Source organism: Seriola aureovittata, chromosome 1, assembly GCF_021018895.1.
Source record: "Seriola aureovittata isolate HTS-2021-v1 ecotype China chromosome 1, ASM2101889v1, whole genome shotgun sequence".
In the NCBI taxonomy this organism is placed as follows: Eukaryota; Metazoa; Chordata; class Actinopteri; order Carangiformes; family Carangidae; genus Seriola; species Seriola aureovittata.
The window spans coordinates 2,782,248-2,801,655 of NC_079364.1; the positions used below are offsets into that span (position 1 = coordinate 2,782,248).

The window sequence follows — 19,408 nt, forward strand, 5'->3', positions numbered from 1 at the left end:
CAGGAACACCAAACCCCAAACAATCATTACACAGGTTACTCAGACATATTAAGACTATGTTAAGTTACTGCTAATGTTGAAATAACACTTCCTGTTATTTATGATTCGTGTTAAATCCTCCCGCTGACGAACCGACAGGATGCTTTTATTGTGAAACCTACAGACACGCTACATCCTGTCACCGAGTTAGCATAACCTCATTATCAATACAGGTAATAACCCTTGACACTAACCACTCCGTATGTTAGCTCAATCATATAACACTCTGTACAATACGAATAACAGGTAATAAATGTATGAACATGTTTTGAACTCGACATGACACATTTCGACCCGACGTGCTGAGTCAGGTGAGCCGAGGGCCGTAACCAGCGTGCATAAACTCGGCTATCATTAGCATAGTGATCGCATGGTTCACCTAATCTCCGACTTCTCCTCCACATGGGTTAACAGAAGTTATCTATTGGTTACATCAACACAAGGAAATACAATACCACAAGTAATGCAGCGGATAAATACTCACTCTTTCATTCACGCACAGATCACTTAGAATAAAGTTATTGCACTGCACAACCGTTGCTCATCACTCGACTGAGGCCAACAGCTTTTTTTTTACTGCATGACGTCAGTTACGAGATCTCACCGTCACGTGGGTTGATTCACCCAATAGATGACCAGCACTGACTTAACACTCTAACTATTAACTTTGAGGCCTTTTATACAGACGCTGTTCTCTTGCACTGATTTAATATGTTTTACCCTGTGGTACTTTTACTTCAATAAAAATTACAAAAAAATTAATTAATGAATTAATTACTTAATTAATTACCATTGTCCTGAGATCAGTGGCAGTTGGGAACCTTTTCATTCGTGACGTACGTACGTCACTCAACACGCGCGTTGCGAGTATGCTAGCGGCTAGAAGCTATCTGGCTGTTGCAGCTAGTAGCTTTATAGTTGTATTCATTTAGCGTCACTAAGCTGGGAAATTGTATCATGGACAAATGTATTTTCAAACTCCCTCGGACGGAAGAAGAGATGACGCTGGCTTGAATATCCGGTTTAGATGGAGACAACTTTTTGCTACGCCTGATGACCTTTTTGGGTGGCACCGTTTCCTTTACAAATGGATATAAGAATTGGAAAAACGCAACCGGGAGTACGGTACACAAGTTCGCCATGGAGGTTTGATCTGCACTTAAACCGGCAGCGACAGATGGTTCGAGATTGGGAAATATGATGGATGTGGGTCATTCAAAAGTCGTGGAGGAAAACGGTGTGAATCATGGCGGGACACCCCAAAAGGAGACAGGCACAGTCCCCTCGATTTCTACAAGAGTTTGTTGTCGAGGCCCCAACTGAGCGCACACCTGTAACATCCACAGACGTGCCCCGCACACATCGTTTCTACCCAATAACTGACAGACTTGTAGGTGAAACAAGAAAACCTGACAGCAGAGCTACACCAAGTTCAGGTCTGTCGGAAAAAGGAAGAAACTACAGGGACATATAATAAAGGACACGGTGGGGTCTTGCGACCTAGCCGGGATGCTTATATGGATTTATACAGACTGACCCTGCGTGTGACCCCTGCTTCCTGCTATTGCAGTTTGTCCTGCCTTTTTCCTGCGCATTAGAAACTGTCCACGGAACAGTAGCTTGGACCTGTTGGGCATCAACAAACAAAGGACAAAGTCTTCGGATGTCCAGCGCATCATTGACACCAACACCCGGCGGATTGTACTCCTTTGAAAACCTCATCGGTGAGTCGATATAGTTTTAATTACCTTTGGAAACCTTTGGTGATGTGCGTTGACTCTGTTGTGGTCCGGGTTAGACGATATGTAGTTTTAGGTCACCTCAGAAAAAAAGTGTGCTGTAGAATAGACTGATCTGTGTGTCAAAGTTATTGATCCATCCTGATATTATATTGGTCTCATCGCCGACTATATCTGCTGTATCTGCTTTATCTGTGTAGGTGTTTCTAGCTGTTGGGAGGGCTGCTATCATATTGGGTATGCATTCACATTGAAATTCAAACCTGTATGGGTCAGCCCCATCATAATTTAACCATAAAAAAAATACACAGCTGCTTCTCTAAACTGGATCTACTGCAGGTAACACACTGACTATAGATAACCACCTCACACAACCCCAAGTTAAATAACCTCAACTGTCACGTCAAGGTGATGTAGTGACTTATTATCTGGTTGTTAAAATACTTAGGTCAATTGAACCAACTTACACAGCCTACTGTATATGCATACTATTATGACCATTCACCCATATATCCAGATACAGTGCAGTTAATGTAAAATCCTTTGGGTTTCCTACCTTCCCTTAAAGGTCAGCACTGCCAAGAGAGTTGGCAGCTGAAATTTCACAGTTTCAGACAAGGTCCACTGGCTTACCTGCCTAAGTGGCCGACAAAGTATCACCTGAGAACGAGTTAGCTGAGACCAAACCAGAGCTATAATGAGAGGGAATATTGGACTTATATTCCTCAGGTACACAGGAACAGAACCCAAACAATAAATATTTCCAATGGTGGTGGGACACTTTCCAAGCTGGGGGTGGAAGCACTGTCAGATTGTTTTCGTGTTTTTGTGACCCCTTGAGTCCAAAAACTGATCAGCGCAGCCTTAATCATGTTCGCGGCCCAGGATACTTTGTGATTCAATTGCTGAGGCTCCCTTGCAGAAATGTCTGAGACAGGCAGCAGCCAGCCACCATTTATCATTTGAATGCTGAAAGCTCGTCTTGTGTGGGAAAGGCCCGCACAGACGACACTCTGAGCTGATTGCAAAGCAGCCACTGCAGCAACCCGCTGACACTCTGACATTAGCAAGGCGGGACCAAGTGTGACCACATATCATGTGAGCAGTTGCAGCTAATTAGTGTTTGATCGTTTTATTTTGAAAATCATCCTTCTGTTTCCAGGCTACAGAGCAAATTATAAACACGAATACAGCTTCGACTGGATTTATTTCTTTTATAACACTCATGAATGAGCGGAAATAAATACACGCTTTTATTGAGGTGTTCACGTGGTTTGAGGTGCCACACAGTTAATAATCAGTGTTCACACCCTGTCCCTATTGATAATTGATATCCTGCATTATTAGCCTCCTTCGGTGCCATTAAGAGATCCTGTGTCAGTCACTTGGTGTGTGTCTGGGTCTCAATGCTCCCGTGGTGCATATCATGCTGTGGCTGAGCCGAGGAACTGATTAAAATCTGCCACAGCCCAGTGCACCGAGGACACTCACAGATATTTGGGTCCCGCAATGCAGAGGATGATGCTCCTTTTCCACTTTCTCTCGCTGTCATCAAACCAATCACACCTTGTTTGCTACTCTTACTTCCCACTGTATTCAGGTCTCTGTAGCGAAAGAAGGGGAAAGAAATGTCTTTGAAGGACTTCAAAGTGGGAAGAGAAGAGGCAGAATCTATTTTGGTGGGAAAAAGATTTAAGACAGGTATATCTAGACACACAGGCAAACACTAGAGCAATTTTTCTTAAGACAGGATGTGATTACATGCTGCATTACAATGCGACTCATTACTGCTTATGGCGAATTAATTACATGCCTCTCAGCCGAACTAAATTAAAACCTGCTTGGTTGTGATACTCAACAGAAAGACTGATGAAAAAGGCTATATCTGATAATTAACTGTAAAAACTAAAGGTGGACAGAAAACCTAAAGGTGCCATTAGTTAGTAGCCAGAAAGTGACATTTGATAGCTGTCAGTCAATATCTTGTATTTTCACCCGAATGGTTAATGGACTGCACTTACTGTACGTAGTGCTTTAGTTTTTATCGTCCATTCAAAGTGCTTTACCATAGAAGCCACATTCACACACACATTCATACAGCGCCTTTCCCTGCTTTTCTACCATACACACACACAATTTGGGGTTCAGTACCTTGCCTAAGGACACTTTGAAATGCGGGCTGGAGGAGCTGGGAATCGAACCACCAACTTTCCAATTAACAATGCGGCTAAGAACTCCTTTTTCTATGTCATTTTTTGTTTTTCTTATAACAGTATTAATTGATTCACAAACTCACAAATTCATACTCCCAATTAACTCAAATGTTTATAAGGATGAAATGAAGTGATAACATTTTTATATCCAAAAGGTCAAAGGTCAACTTCACTGTGACATCATAATGTTCTGTAAAAACACTTCTGGCCATTATTCGATGCTGTAATTCAGGAATGGGAGGTTGTCACCATATTTCCTGCAACTTGGCTGGTTGGTGGAGGGATACAACCATGACCTGGTAATTCTAGTTTTTTTTTGGTACTAATTTGTTGCCACCTGATTAATATAAATTCAGTATTCACTCTTCTTTTAGCTCCTCTCTGGTCTCACCTCAGCTGCTAAATGCTCCACTGCGTCCACTAGCTAGTTGCTAACTTTGTCATTCTGTTGTTTGGTGCTGACCGGGTAGCCTACTCTGGGTTTATCAGAGTTTGGTCACTGAAAACAGCTGCCTGCAGCTGGAAACAATGCTGATGAGACTGAGGGTGAATCAAAACACTACATTTCAGGCTGTGAAACCAAACACAACATAAAATGCTCTATTGAGCAGAGTTCGGCGATAATTCACAGTGGAATAGTCACTACAAGCGACCAATTCTGCATTATATGATCCATTATTAATATAGAAATATGAATTTATAACTTTAGATAAGTTATAAATAAAGTAATTCCAGACCTTACCTCTCACTTCTACCTTCCTCTGTATCAGAGAGCATCTGTAACCATGAGTTTTCAGTCAACTCACACTTTACAGCCTCGTGCAACAACATCAAATAGACTTACAGTGTCAACAAATTAGCTGCAAGTTCGCTGCCAAAATGACTCTGAAGTGTATGGTGTGCAGGTGACACTGAGGGCAGACACACATGTACCCATACATCACTTTGACTGTCGATGAACTGCATGTAGCTGAGGTCAATAAATCGGCGTACTGTGAGTGTTTCAACAGCGGTACAGCAGAGCAATCAGCATAATGAGGCACACATCCTGGTAGCAATTTACCTTAAATTTGGTGTGTAACACATTTATGGCACTTAGTACAGTTAAGAGCTTCAGCGCGACTATAAAACGCTCATGAATACTCATGAATTATTTGTGGCATACCCTCAGGACAGTGTGCCAGTTTGAACAAAAATATTCAAAATAAGACTAAAATGAGTCCTGCTAATTGCAATTTTAACTTGAAAAACATATCCCTAATACAGCGTTTATACGCCATGGAGATGATTCTCACAGCTGTGTGTGACCTACTGTACCTAAACTCTTCAATGAGCTTTAATTATGTGTTTATCCACCAGGCTATTCAGGTGGAACATGAAATGCAGTGAGAGACAATTTAAAATAAAAGAATTGAAGTGATTGGTGATGAATAAATGAATAAGATAATGATTGATAATAAAAACATTAGAGTTAATGAATACCTTTATTCAAGTGACACCTAAAAACACAATGAGTCCATATGTGTCAACATTAAATACATTAAATATAAAGTCAAAGATGAAAACCTAGTTTATGGCTGGAAAGTGTATGGTCAATGTGTGAAATTGTGAAATGGAAAGTAGCTAAAGCCTCCTGGAAAAGTTGCTAAATGTCACCAATTGAGATAATTAGCTAGAGTCAGTGTTAGTCAGTTTCAGCCCTTTATCAATTTACATCTCTCTTCCTCTTTGTGCTCAGATATATAGCATTTTAATACTGAGGAATTCCCAATAAAGCTATTCTCATTTACATGTTTTTCAGGTTCTGTTGTCAGACAGTGGAACAAGCATGAAATAGTGAGTGAAATGCGCCCCATTAAGACGACATGTTAACCAGCAGTCACTTCCAAGCTGCTGCTCTGCTGCTGCTAAAATCCTGATTTTATAACCACGACGACATCTGACAAAATCACCAATCACCAATCACACGAGTTAAAGACAAAGCCGTGATTTCGGCTATATTTAACCAAGTTAAGTCGCACATCTTAAATGTAAAAATGCACTGTAATCAACAGAACATTGTTTTAAGTTGTAGCCAAGATCCCAAAGACATCAAATATGTCAGGATGGATTTTGGATACCTTCATTGAAAAGCTGTAAAAAGCTGATACAAAATATACATTTTATAATTTAAAACCTCAGTTACTTTACAGGAAATAAAAGAAGAAAGCGAAGTGGTTGTAAGGGGCTATTTGTAAGTTTACTCCGCCGGGTGGATGTGATTGCCGCTTGACAAGAACCTCTGTCATTGTGGCGTTTACAGGACAAGAGGTTATAATACGCCCTCTGAGCAATGCTTTGTCTTCAAGGCAGACCGGAGGCTACAGTGAGTTGCTATTGGAAAGTGACAAGACGGGCTGCGCTAGCTGTTAGCATGCTATCGTCAGTTGAAGGAACGACGTGATAGAGACAAGAGTTAATGTTGCTGTTGCTTTCCACCTCTGGAGGCAGGAAAGAAGTTTGATGCTGAATTCGCAATAAAGAAACAGCTGTTAATGCTAATGTTAGCTTTGTAGCAATAACGAAACTTACAAATAGCTGCTTTAATCAATACACAAAGAAATGTTGTATAATTGCAGTTTTAATATCAGACTATGAGATGTTTAGTGTTTTAGAGGTTATTAAACATACTGAATCCACTCATGAGTGTCCCATTAGTTTCCGGCCTTTGAGAAAGATGAAGCCTCCTCCTCTTTGTTTGTCTCACAGGAGCAAAGAAGACGAGGCGTGCTCATTTTTCACACCAGTGTAGCAGAAACACAGGCTTTCCATCTAAATCTGTATCCATCTCTTTGTGTGCTTTGCCAACCCAGCCAGTGGTACACTGCTGTGAAGGCAGAGCCTGTTCCTGCTGAATTGTACACGCTTTCTCCAAGATTAAAGACTTTTTTTTATTTTCTTATTTCCATAGCAACCAGAGCATCAAATTTGGTTTGGAGATATCAAATTGAAAACAACATAAGAATGAAATACAAACACAACATATGTAGCTACTGTGTGTGAACTCGGCTTACAGCAAGAGAAGATTTAAGCAATGCCTCCAAAAGGCTGTTGTTGCATCATTGGCTTTATTCAAAAGTATCAAGAAGAATTTGTAGTAAGTGTGCAGAGCCTCCCATTTTGTTTACAATGTGTTAATTGATGTTTTTTTTGTTTTTTTTTCATTTTTCAATCCCATTACCTTTATTTTCTCTCTTACCAGACTCAGTGTGGATATTAGAAAATGCAGCTAAACCATGTTTCATACTAGAACAAGACTCTTTCTTTAACATTAAACTCTTTAACTCTTTTAAAAATAATTTCTTTTAGCAATGTGTGCACATGTCAACTACAATATGGTTAAAATAAAAAGGTATTGCAGGTATTATGGGTACGATATGTTTAAGGTTAGGTAAAATTGTGGTTACATTTTTAAAGTTGCTCTCCAGAGACATGTTTTTAAACTATGCTACTTTCACATCTGGACCAACCAACAGTCAGAATCTGCCTAGGTGTATGGGCCAGACTTGGACCCGGGCAGATGTTTGGCCAGAGGTTTAATTTTGTAATATCAAAATGCAAAGACTCAGCAACATGTATGAGTTTGTTGTGACATATCAGAACGGTTAGCACAGTTAGCATCTTTTGTTTATGTTGCGTTAGCTTGTAACTGGCAGTTACTGACAGTGTTAGTGGTTGTGCTAATGCTAACTCTCTCCCTCTGTACTGACAAGGTTTCAGGTTTATTTAGCCCCACCCCCCGTCCCCACACGTTGTCAGGATTGGTTCCTTAGGTTTGTGACGTATGAAACTTCTGGCTGCTTGAATCTGTTTTTATGAGACTGTCATTGGTTCACTGGTGTTGACTGTTTGATATTATTTATTATATAAAAAACACCATACGGATGTTAAAAGATTAAACTCTTCTCTTCACCCTCCACACCTTTACTTATAGGACACATTTGCTGCAGTGGCATTGAACACTGGCACTGTGCGTAAATAGATACTGAGCTCCCCTAACTGATTGCTCATTTGTTCACACTATTCATAACTGCTTTCACTGCGTCCCGCCCTGGTATCCTATTTTTACAGCAAATTACTCAAACAGCTAAAAAAAAAGCCATTTTATTGTGACTGTAGAATCTGTTCCCCTCTGGCTTGAACTTCCTGTTGCATTCTTTGACAGGGAATCATTTTGTAGTTGCTGTGAGATAGATTGCGGCCATGTCAGAACCAGCAAACATGCTCTGCTTACATCGATTTAAATTGGTTTGTCTTGGATGACTTGTGTGGAGCTCCAAAGGGGAGGTCGAGTTTCGGCTGAAAGATTCTTCACAGGAAAGACACAGTGCATCAGTACAAACCAGGCAGCATGCGGACATGAATATTACTCAGGATATTTATCTACCATAAACTGCGCAAAATGGATATGCATCATATGCAAAAGATGTACTGAATTTCCATATATGAAATCTATGAAAACATAATATGTCAAAATGATATATGAAACCTATTAGAAGTTGGAAGTTTCATATATTGACATATATGTCTAGCCTATACACATATGTATGTTTATGTATGTATGGTTATATTGTAGACATATGTTCAATAAATATATATTCATCCCAAAGCCTGTCAATATATGTTAAATTAATAAGAAAAACATTTATAAACATAGATTTTTATATTTAGTTTGAATAAACTTTAGAAAAACATTAAGTATAGTATAGTATATATATATATATCTATGTTGCTTTAATAAACTTGCATACATAAATTAAATATTCTACATATTGTGAACATATACTGTATTCTCGCAACATGTATAAAAATTCATCATAGATATTTTTAATATATGAACATAAACACATTTTACAATGGGTATTTCATATATGTTAACTTATATCTTCATATCCTGAGGATATATATATGTGATAATAAGAGGTGATATATATGACAACATCACTCTTGATATAGAGACATGTCATATGTTACATTTCTGTATGGAAATTAATTAATTAATATTCAGTATATTTAATGAAGTAAATTCAGTTTCAGTTCAAATATCTTTGGATGTTTGGCAGACATTTTCAGGAAAATCTTAATTTATTAAAATGGACAGTAGAAGATTTGATTCCCAAACTAATGAGTTTAATCTACATAAATAAAGGAATAAATTCCGTGATTTGACACAATAATTGTGTTAATATTTGCATGCATACTCTGTGCCCCTCCAGTCATTGTTTCTGTCCTTTCCCATACAGTGAGTTGAGGGTTTTTCTCAGTGTTATGTGAGGAAAACATTCAGAATCCGTTGCAGTAAGAAGAGTGTGCAGTGACTTTAGAGTCTGACTCGGTTAGGGACTTCCTTGCAGGAGAATATATCTGCCTCTCTACCACAGACACAATGTTCCTCTTCCATCCATCACTTCAGTTTCAAACCGCTGATCTTCCCTGTCTTGTCCTCACATAATCCTTTAGCGATGCCAAGATGTGTTTTTCTCACTTTTCATGTAAGACGCATGTATTTGCATCTTATAACACTGTGCCCTTTTTGTGAACATTTCAGAAGCCCCACACTGTTGGACTTCATGGCACAGCTTTGTGGTTGCAAGGCAGGCGGCAAAGTTATTACACCGCCATACCTTCATTTATCAATTTGATATGACTGGTGCATATCCCATCCGGCACTTCAGGGTGCACTGCATGGTCCTGTTCGAGAGCACAAACGGAGTCTTGCGCTGCGTAACAGCTGTTGGCCGAGATAATAGGGTCAAATAAGTGCAGTAACGATGATGTGTTTAAGTTTGTTTAACGTGCACATGTAGCTGAGTCAAGCTGCAGTCCGTGCAGGGATTAAAGGGAGGCAGCGATGATGGTATTAATGCTGCATCCTCTGAAGCAACGTCTTATTTCTCAAAGTTTTTAGTATTGATTATTCATGATTGTATTCCTGTCTTTGTTTTTGATCTCCTTCCAGACTGCTGTTATTCCTACCGTGTTTTCCTGAGTTTAAATGCTCAGCTTGTTCCACTGTGTTTTACTGTTCTGAGAGTTGCTCTCTGCTACTTATGAGTTGCTGTATTTTGCCTTTTATTGTTATGGTCTATTAATAATTAATCTATTTTGAAGCACTCTAGCTGCGTGTAGAAACTGCCAGTGAATCAAATGAATCACTAACTTCATCATCGCAGGGCGTGGTGTGATTTTTACTGTTTTCTTCTTCCTGAGATGAAGGATGTGACTGTGTAGAACACACTGGTCCCTTGTCCCCTGCGAGGGAGGTAAATATTAATGTTGCAGACCCCATATTAAACTTTACTGTTTATTTTATGTTGTTTTGTGCAGTTTGGCAAGTGTGCTGTGAGCATATTGAGCATGTGTGGGGTCCAGTCTTTGTAGAGTAAAATCTGTTTGCATCACTGTAAGAAGCCATATTTATGTTTGTTTTTTTTTCATGTTTCAGCCCATTTACTACAAGTCAAATATGCTTTACATTACTGCTGACCACTTTCCACAACATCCCCTGGTTTATAGATCTGAGATGTTTTCCCCACCTCCGAGGCAGCCAGTGTGTTTGCATTGCATTTGCATTTCTGTAAGGTGTGAAAATCAGTTTGCGAGGCCTTGAAACTTGTTTAAATAACTGTGCGTAATCTATTCTAGTTGAAATCGTGTCTGCTTTAATGTTTATACGAGTTATTGTTGTGTTGTAACACGGCGCAGATTTTTAAAATCAGTTTGCGCTCGACAAATATGTAACGACAGCGAGAGCAGAGATGAATTTCACTGCAAGTTGATTCTCAGACTGTAAAGACATGAATGGATGGAGAGTAAGTGCCTTATTCATGCGTCAGTGCTGATGAGCCTGTGTCAGTGTTCACTGAGAGAAGACTGAGTATCTATGTCTGGCTACACTTGGCTATGTTTGTGTATCATAGACAGATGAATACGTGCATCTACTGTTCATATCATGTATGAATGTGTGCATATATATATATATATATATATATATATATCCATCCCTATATCAAGAGTGATGTTGCCATAGATATCACTTATTCATTTCATTTCATTTACATTAATTAACCTTTCTGTAAATGTGCCAGTAAGGTTAATTAATGTGCACTGTCCTTTTCAAATAAATAAATAAATAAATGAAATGAAATGAATAAGTGATATCTATGGCAACATCACTCTTGATATAGGGATATATATATATATATGCACACATTCATACATTATATGAACAGTAGATGCACATATTCATCTGTCTATGATACATAAACATAGCCACATATCTTTTTAATATATATTATATATATATTATATATACTACTTATATATATTACTATCACATATACACATCCCCTGGATATATGAAGATATACATTTATAACATATATTAAATACCCATAGTAAATTTATGTATATTAAAAAAAAATGTCTATATGATGAATTGTTATTTGGTATAACATGTTGTGACCATATATGTTAATGATATTTATTTATACAAGTTTATTAAAACAGCATAAATATAAAAGTCTATATGTTTATATAATTTTTTATTAATTTTAAATATGTCTCAGGCTTTTGGACCCATATACATACATACAACATATATCCACAATATAAACATACATTGTTAACATACAGATTTGTATGGGCTAGACATATATGTCAACATATGACATTGTTCCAATTTATAATAGGTTTCATATATCATTTTGACATGTTATATATATTCCATATATGGAAATTCAATATATGCACATATATTACATTTGTGTGTGGGTATACTGTACCTTTACTCTAGGTGTCTGACTATTAAGTGGACCCTTTGCATTCCCACAAATTTGATAAACAATTTTATTCATTTATTTATCTTATTTTTGTTTATTATCATCTATTACTGTTATTATTATCAGCTGTTTTTTTCTACAATTTCTATTTTTTCTGCTTTGGGGGCTGGAAAACCTGAAGAGACAGAGAAAAAAAACGAGTAAAAGTGTTTGTTTTGTTAAACACACTCATTCAAGAGGCGCTCGTTGGACTTCAGGGCAGCAACAATTGCAAACACGAGTCAAAAATTCAAGGCTGTCTGAGTCCTGAGCATAAAAAAAAGTATTGAAGGTTGTTCAAGTAAAACACAAACACGGACATTTAAGTAGCACTTAAGGCATGATACAAATGTGGGGCTAGAAATGACAGATCGATGAGGCTGTGAATCACTGTGCCGTCATAATAACTGTATATGCAGCAAACTAACTGCTTAGAAAAGCTTCGCATCAAATTTAAATTTAAAAGAAATTTCAGGTGGGAATATAGGCTCAAACCTAGACGAAGCACCTCCACTCACCATCTACAAAACAAAGTTATTTTTAAGTCCATCTCTCCCTCTAATGGACTCAGGGATGACGTCAGTGCTCTGACAGAATCAGGGTCATTGCTTTGGGCGGTTTTATAATGTCTTCTCATGAAATATCCCTCATTGGCAACATGTACGGCAAATTTATGTTCAGCAATTCTCCCCTTTACTTTCCGTTTAGTCCTAACAACATAAAAACATCCACAGGAGTAATCCAGGTGGTGAACAACAAAAGAGGTGTTGGTGCATTTAATGACTCCATTGATCACATTTACCTCGTTGGTAAAGGCATCAGTGAATATTTGGTCAGTTTGACATCGTCTTGCGGGCTGAAGTAAGTCTGTGCAACTATAAACCTTCTGGGTCGTTCCTCATGTTAGTTGATAAAATGACACGACTAACTTTAACAGGAAAAGTGTTTTCTTAACAGCTCTCACTTTGGCAAGAGATTTGTGTGAAACTCAAGGAGATATTCCACCTGTTACCTTTTCCCTCCGTTTGGCTACGAACTGCAGGTGGGAGCGTACAGGTTGCTTGAGGGAGATCTACTTCCCATAACCACTCGCTGACTATGTCATAGGTTACCCACAAGGCCGCTGCCCTCCAGGGGGCAAGCTGGGTCGGTAACACACCGCAAACTGCATTACAAACCTGCAGCCATCAGTCTTCACAGCAGGAGTCTTGGGGTAAGGGAAGCAACATAGGCTGGTGTATGTTTTATTGTTTAATGAACGTCAACTTAAACATAACAATAACGAACAGACAGGTCACAAAATCCACAGCACAAAGAGAGCACAGAGAGGAGGCTAGGAGCAAAGGGCGAATCATAAACCAAATAAAACAAAACTGTTTCCTTATCTGAGTGTGAAATAAACAAAGGAAAACTGCGTGTGGTGCACGACCCACGTGTATGACAACAAAACAACAAACCTATCGCCCATAGAAATCCCTGATCCCACAACAAGTGCCTCAACTAGTCTATATTTGAATCAGCAGACTGTTCACATCAAATCACAGCCGCCACTGGTTTCCCCACACTGCGGCTTTTATCACATCCTGCAATTAGCCAGCAGGCTGGGGATTGGTCGACAGGGCAAAGAGGAAGAAAAGGAGGGGGGGCGAGCTGGGAAAGGGGGAAGACCAGCTCAAGCACAGGTGGGCGGTCCGTGGACATGTGGCATAACCTGCAGAGGATGGTGATGGAAACTAAACTCAGTGTCTTCTTAATTGTTGGTCGAGTAGTCGTACTGTAGTCTAATACGACAGCTCTAAAATAAATCCCACTTGTAACTTTCACAAAGCTCACAAGATGTTGATTCTGTTCTTACGGCCATGTTGGATGACTTCAGGCTGAAAACAGAGAGCTGACACAAACTCTTGGAAAAAGAAAAGAAGACACAAGTTTGCTCAAAGAGATTTGAGTGTCTCTGAATTATGAAGAAAATGTTGTCACGTGTCACACAAGGCTGCCGTACAACAAAGGAGGGAAAAGCATTCTGTTCATAGCAGCGAATGATAATGTGTGGGGGCCTCATTTGGTGACATTGACACCCAGAGCTGTGTGCCTTTCTTTTTTGGAAGGTAATATAACGCTGCTGGGTAGGAGCGGGTGTTTACATCACACACTGCTGCACATAATGTCGGCCTCCAGGCCTATCTCTCCAGTGATTGAGCTGTTTCACTCCAAGGCCTGAAGTTTGGAATGACGGGCAGAGGGAAACCAGCGTCGAAGGCAGATGCTAAAACTGCGATAAGACCAACAAGGGCAGGGCAGATGCATTAATGGAACCGTATCAAGAAAAAAAAGAAAATAGCTCGTGGCACTTGCAGGGATGATTTGGAGCTCAGTACGAGCAGAAATGACCTTCAAATAGATAAAGACAAATTTGCACCTCAGTTTTTTTTACCCTTATTTTACATGAGTTCTCATTACGCCTTGCTGCAAAACACTGTCCCCTGAAGCGTGTATTATCTCCAGCTTGTCCAGTTGTGGCTCACGGTTACTACCTTTATTTATTTTCCATTTAGCTGTAGAACAAAAATGCTCCTTCAAAAGCAGCCTGCTTGAACCCCAAAAAAAAAAACAAAAAAAAAAAGATCCTGATTTGCTTCTCGCTAAAACATATTTCACCCCCCCTCCGCGTGTGAAAACGCAACCCTAGAGAGCTTCCTTTAGAGAGAGAAACTTTCTTTCTTGTTATTTCTAGTCATGTGTAGTTCAATATTACAATCATCACACATTATGCTACTCTGCTGCGCCGAGCCAGGACTGCACACAAAGCAGGAAGCGCCTAAACCTGCTCTGGGATTAAAAGCAAGCTTTGCATAGCTAAACAGTGAGATCCCTTGAAGCTGCCAGTCTTTTCAGTGTGCCAGCCTCATAAATCAATACTAACATCAAATGTGACAGCTATAGATTTAACAACTTCGCCTGGATCTCAAAGACGAAAGTTGACTTCGGTGTAGTTACCTCACTTTCGTCTGCGGCGCCTCGCCCCAGCAAGATGCTATTGACTGTGTTGACTCAGTGTGAAGTGGAATTGCTATTCTTTCCTTAATCTTAGCTCTCTGCTGTTTTCTGAAATCATCAGCACTTATGGCACCTGCTTCTTAGGCTCCGGGGCTCTTAGTTAATATTATAAACACGTTATCTATTGGAAATCTCTTTCACACGCTCTTGCTCTCTCTCTCTCCCTCTTTCCCCGAACTTGAATCATCCTGTAATAAATACGGTGAGAGGGAACAGTCCAGCGGGAGGAGATGGAGGAGAGCAGGAAGAGATTACTCGAGCTGCTTGTAGAATTTTAAAGATCCATTATCTCAAACTGGCCTGATTTAATAAGCACTAGGGGACACTGGAGTATTAAATCTATCTGTGCTTTAATGAAAAATTCACCTAAATTATGTCGTTCTCAACTGAAAGTCTTCTTCTGGTTCAACATCATACTGCATGAATAAGTCGAGGTACATCAGGCTATAGGAGACACACAGACATGAGAAATCTCCGCATCTGAGAAAAATGACTGATTTTCGTTGCTGATTCAGCCGAGTTGACGCATAAATGATTTTTTAAGGATGTGTTTTTTTTTCATGTGTCTGTGTCAGCAAAGGTGGGGGGGGGGGGCATAAAATAATTGCCCCAATCTTTTATGGTTGCCTGTGAGGAATCTTTAATTTCTTTGCATCATTGACAAATCGTGCATCTCGTAGACTGTGAAACATTTAAATCATACACTTGTCAGACGAGCACTTCCTCGCTGGCTGGTGCGCTGTCACGTCTTTTTCTTGCCTTATTCTTTCTTTGCCTTCAAATCCACGATATTACTGCAGAAGAGTGGACTGACTGTACGCCCACACTCCTCTGCATAAATGAAATAGTCCTGTTTTTAAGCCCCGTAGCTGACAGCTCATAAGCATGTGAATTTGCATCACAGGGCTGCATCCAAGTAAAGGGCGTAACGTGCCATTTGAGAAGCGGCAGTTACTCAAATGTTGCTGTTTAAAGTAGGAATAAAAAAACAATTTATCATCAAAACACTTTTAAAACAAAACAGTTTACTTTTTTGTTGTCACTTGCGGCAGTGTATGGAAGTCCAGGGATGCCAGTGTTAAAATGGTTTCAATCAAATTATAATGTCACATTGTCCATTTGTGTGAGCTTGGATGTTTTGGACGAGACGTGAGATGGACCTACCCGACCCAAACCAAAATGGACAGGAGGACAGTCAAACCTGGTCAGAACAGACAAGGATAATTCAACATAATTCAAAAATATGGTTGCCCAAATAGAGAGAGGACAATGGCAGTAGCATGATTCACCACCAATTTAAGATAATATATTCCTTTATTAGTGCCACAGTGGGGAAATGTGCAGTGTTGCAGCAGCAAATTGGACAGAAAAGCTGCAAAATGTCAATGTAAAATACTAGATGAATAGTAGACATTAATATAATATGTACAATTACATATTTAAATATAACCAAAAATGTGTTTACAATCAGGTAAAACAACAACAACAATAATAATATTACATTACAATTTTTCCTGCACTTTATTATTCAAACTCTCCATCTTCATCAAAAAAAGACACTTCTTCTCTGATGATTATGATGCACTTCCTGTCTAATCCCAATACCCAAGTGGGTATTAGAGACAATTAGAGACAGTACCTGCAGTGTCTTTAATTGTCCCACTTGGGTATCGACAGACCAATTGGACCGATAGCGGCTAACATGCATGCAATGCTAACAGCAGATTAGCACAGATTAAAATAGCTTCGTAGCCAAAAGCAAGACATGACAGTAATGTTACGTAACTTCAGCCTCCTGTGGCTGAAATGGGAATTACAACAACAAATCCTGACATTAAAAAAAATACATCACCTATAGCAAAACTTTTTCTTTTCCACCTGTTTTCAAATATAAAAACAAAATAGCAGGGAACTGTAGAGAGGTTCTTACGTCTATATATGACTATCATTGCATCTTGATAATATTTTACTATGTTTGATGTGTACAGTACGTGTAAATCATCTTGTCTGTGGTTGTGATACATTCATACCCCTGAGTCTCTTCTTCAGGAGCCAGAATGAGATGTGATTTTCTATTTATTATCTAGAAACCTGCTACAGCCTCCGTGTCTTCTTTACCTGCCAGCAAAGTGAGTCTACTCTCCAGATTGCACGGAGCCTGTTTCAGCCTGTAATGGGTTTAGAGGACATCCTAGCAGTGTAGCCAGTAGCTGCATCACAGACTTTGAACTATCTAATCAAAAACATCCAGTTGTCTTTAACCTCGAGACCTGCCTCTCTGAAGTACGTCGGCTCTGTTTCCTCATGTGCAGGATTACATACAGCTCACAAAAGAGGAGGAAGGTGTCACATCCATTTTTGTCCTGGAAACTTGAACTTGCTTGTGAGCCGTCCTGTACTTCCCTGCATATTGTATTTATTTATTTATTTATTTATTTCTGTTGAACAGTTATGAGTTGTAACCACTCCTGAGATATTCAAAGCCCTGCCACTCGAATACTGATGCCTCATCTGCCCAATAAGCTGTGAATGAAACAAAAGTGACACTTCATCTTCTGGTACATGAATTTCCTCTATTCGTTTTATCTGTTTATGATTCCCCATACACTTCTTTTGATGCTGGTAATAGAGGGCTAAGCTTCCTTCATCCCAATTCATCTCTCAGCTCGGATATACAAAATTATTGCAACATATTTTATCAGGTTGGCGTCCATTATTACAGGGAAACAGGGAGTTATTTAAACCCCCCTGATGGTGTATACGCTTAGATTGAATAGTCAGGGTTTTACCACCATGGCTATATTTCATGAGTGAAATTACATTGAACTGCTGTAATGTTATTACGTCCGCTCTGATTGCCTTGACTTGCTGAAGTGCACTTAAATCAACTGCAGCTTTTATATAGATAATTCAAAAAAAAAACCAAAACTCATGCATGAGAAAGTGTGCTTTATTATTATTTTTTAATTTCTTTGGTTATCAGTGTTTCATTTCCACACTTATTATTTTTCTTTATTACGAAGCTAATTAAAGCCAGATAATGTCACAATGGGTGAGAGAATTCAAATGTTAATGGACAAATCTTTGGAACAGACCAACTGTATGATGCAGAAAATGACAAGGGAAATAAGAATAAATTAAAGCGGCCCCCATGAGTGGGCTGGTGTTTGTGTGTGAGTTGTAGAATGACAAAGAGAAACGGACAGATTGTCCATGGTGAGTTACTTACTCTAACACTCACACACAGCTTCGCTTAAGCAGTTGGATCTGAATAATCTGGAATGATTAAAACGTCTCGGAGAGATAATCTGAAATAATGAATGTAATAACGTGTGAGGCGCAGGGCTGAGGGCACTGAGGGCACTGAGGTCACGTCCTCTGTAGTTATTTATGAGACTTTCCTCCTGTGAAAAATGAGCCCACAGGTCGTTTGTGCAGCAGCTTATTATGACCCATATTTACGTTTTGTTGCTAGGCGATGATAGTGGTCGTAGTAATTATGACAGGAGCAAAGAGGAAGTGACGTAGTATAAAGTAGGGATCGACCGATTATCGGCCGGGCCGATTATCGCCGCCGATATTCAGCATTTTGACGCATATCGGCATCGGCCTTTTTTAAAATTCGACAGCCGATAAGAGATCAATTTAAAACTGGGTTGTTTTGGCTCTGATGCAGCCGCGCCTCTCTGTCTGCTGTCACTACTCTGTCGCCAGCATTGTCCCACCCACAGCACCATCTGATTGGTTACAAGCAGAGCCACGGTAACAGCCAATCAGCAGTGTAAGCTGTGCATGAACAGTCCTTACACACACGGTGGAGAAGGTCCGGAGAGCAAATACTTGTTTTGAAGGTAAGTTAAGGCAGCAGAGTTTCCCGAAATTGTAATAAAAATCCCAGTCCTCTACAACTCACAACTACTAGTAAGATTACTGTGAGCCCATTAACGTTATATAAACATAAGCGGCAGCTCTGCTGCTCGCAGTCCCTCCAGACGTGCCTGTTAATCACTTGAAACAAGGTTGCTGATAATATCGATATGTCCGGTTTTATTGCAGGGAAGCCCGTCGAGGTGAAGGCTGGTTAGCTTTTAGCGTAACGTTAACCCATCGGTCCGCGGCTCTAGATGCTCAGCAGACTGTAGCAATGGGGAGACTGTCTGTTATGGTAGAGAATAGTGTGTGTTTGTGTGGAAGTCACATGAGAAACTCTACAACTCACGACTACTAACGTTACTGTGAGGCCCAATACGTTGGCGGCAGCTGTCTGTTCCTACGATAAACACTGATTATTAAAGTGAAGATGCTTTAGGCTATTTAGTGTTTAATCCCTTGAAACAAGGTTACTGATAATATTGATACTGAAATAGTTATAAAAGTAAGAAGTGTGTGTGAGAAAGAGAGACACAGAGAGAGAGAGAGATTGCAGGGAAGCACGTTGAGGGGATGGCTAGTGAATAGTGTGTGTGTGTGTGTGTTTGTGTGTGTGTGTGTGTGTTTGTGT

At 39.5% G+C, this 19,408-nt stretch overlaps 1 long non-coding RNA gene across 1 annotated transcript in view; it reads left to right on the forward strand.

The window, feature by feature from the left end:
* Positions 1-835: 835 nt before the first annotated feature.
* The window catches only part of LOC130178548 (uncharacterized), a 41,877-nt gene continuing 23,304 nt past the window's right edge, over positions 836-19,408 (forward strand). Inside the window, exon 1 of the long non-coding RNA XR_008829183.1 lies at positions 836-1,763. This is a non-coding gene — a long non-coding RNA (uncharacterized LOC130178548). The remainder of the gene's footprint in view (positions 1,764-19,408) is intronic.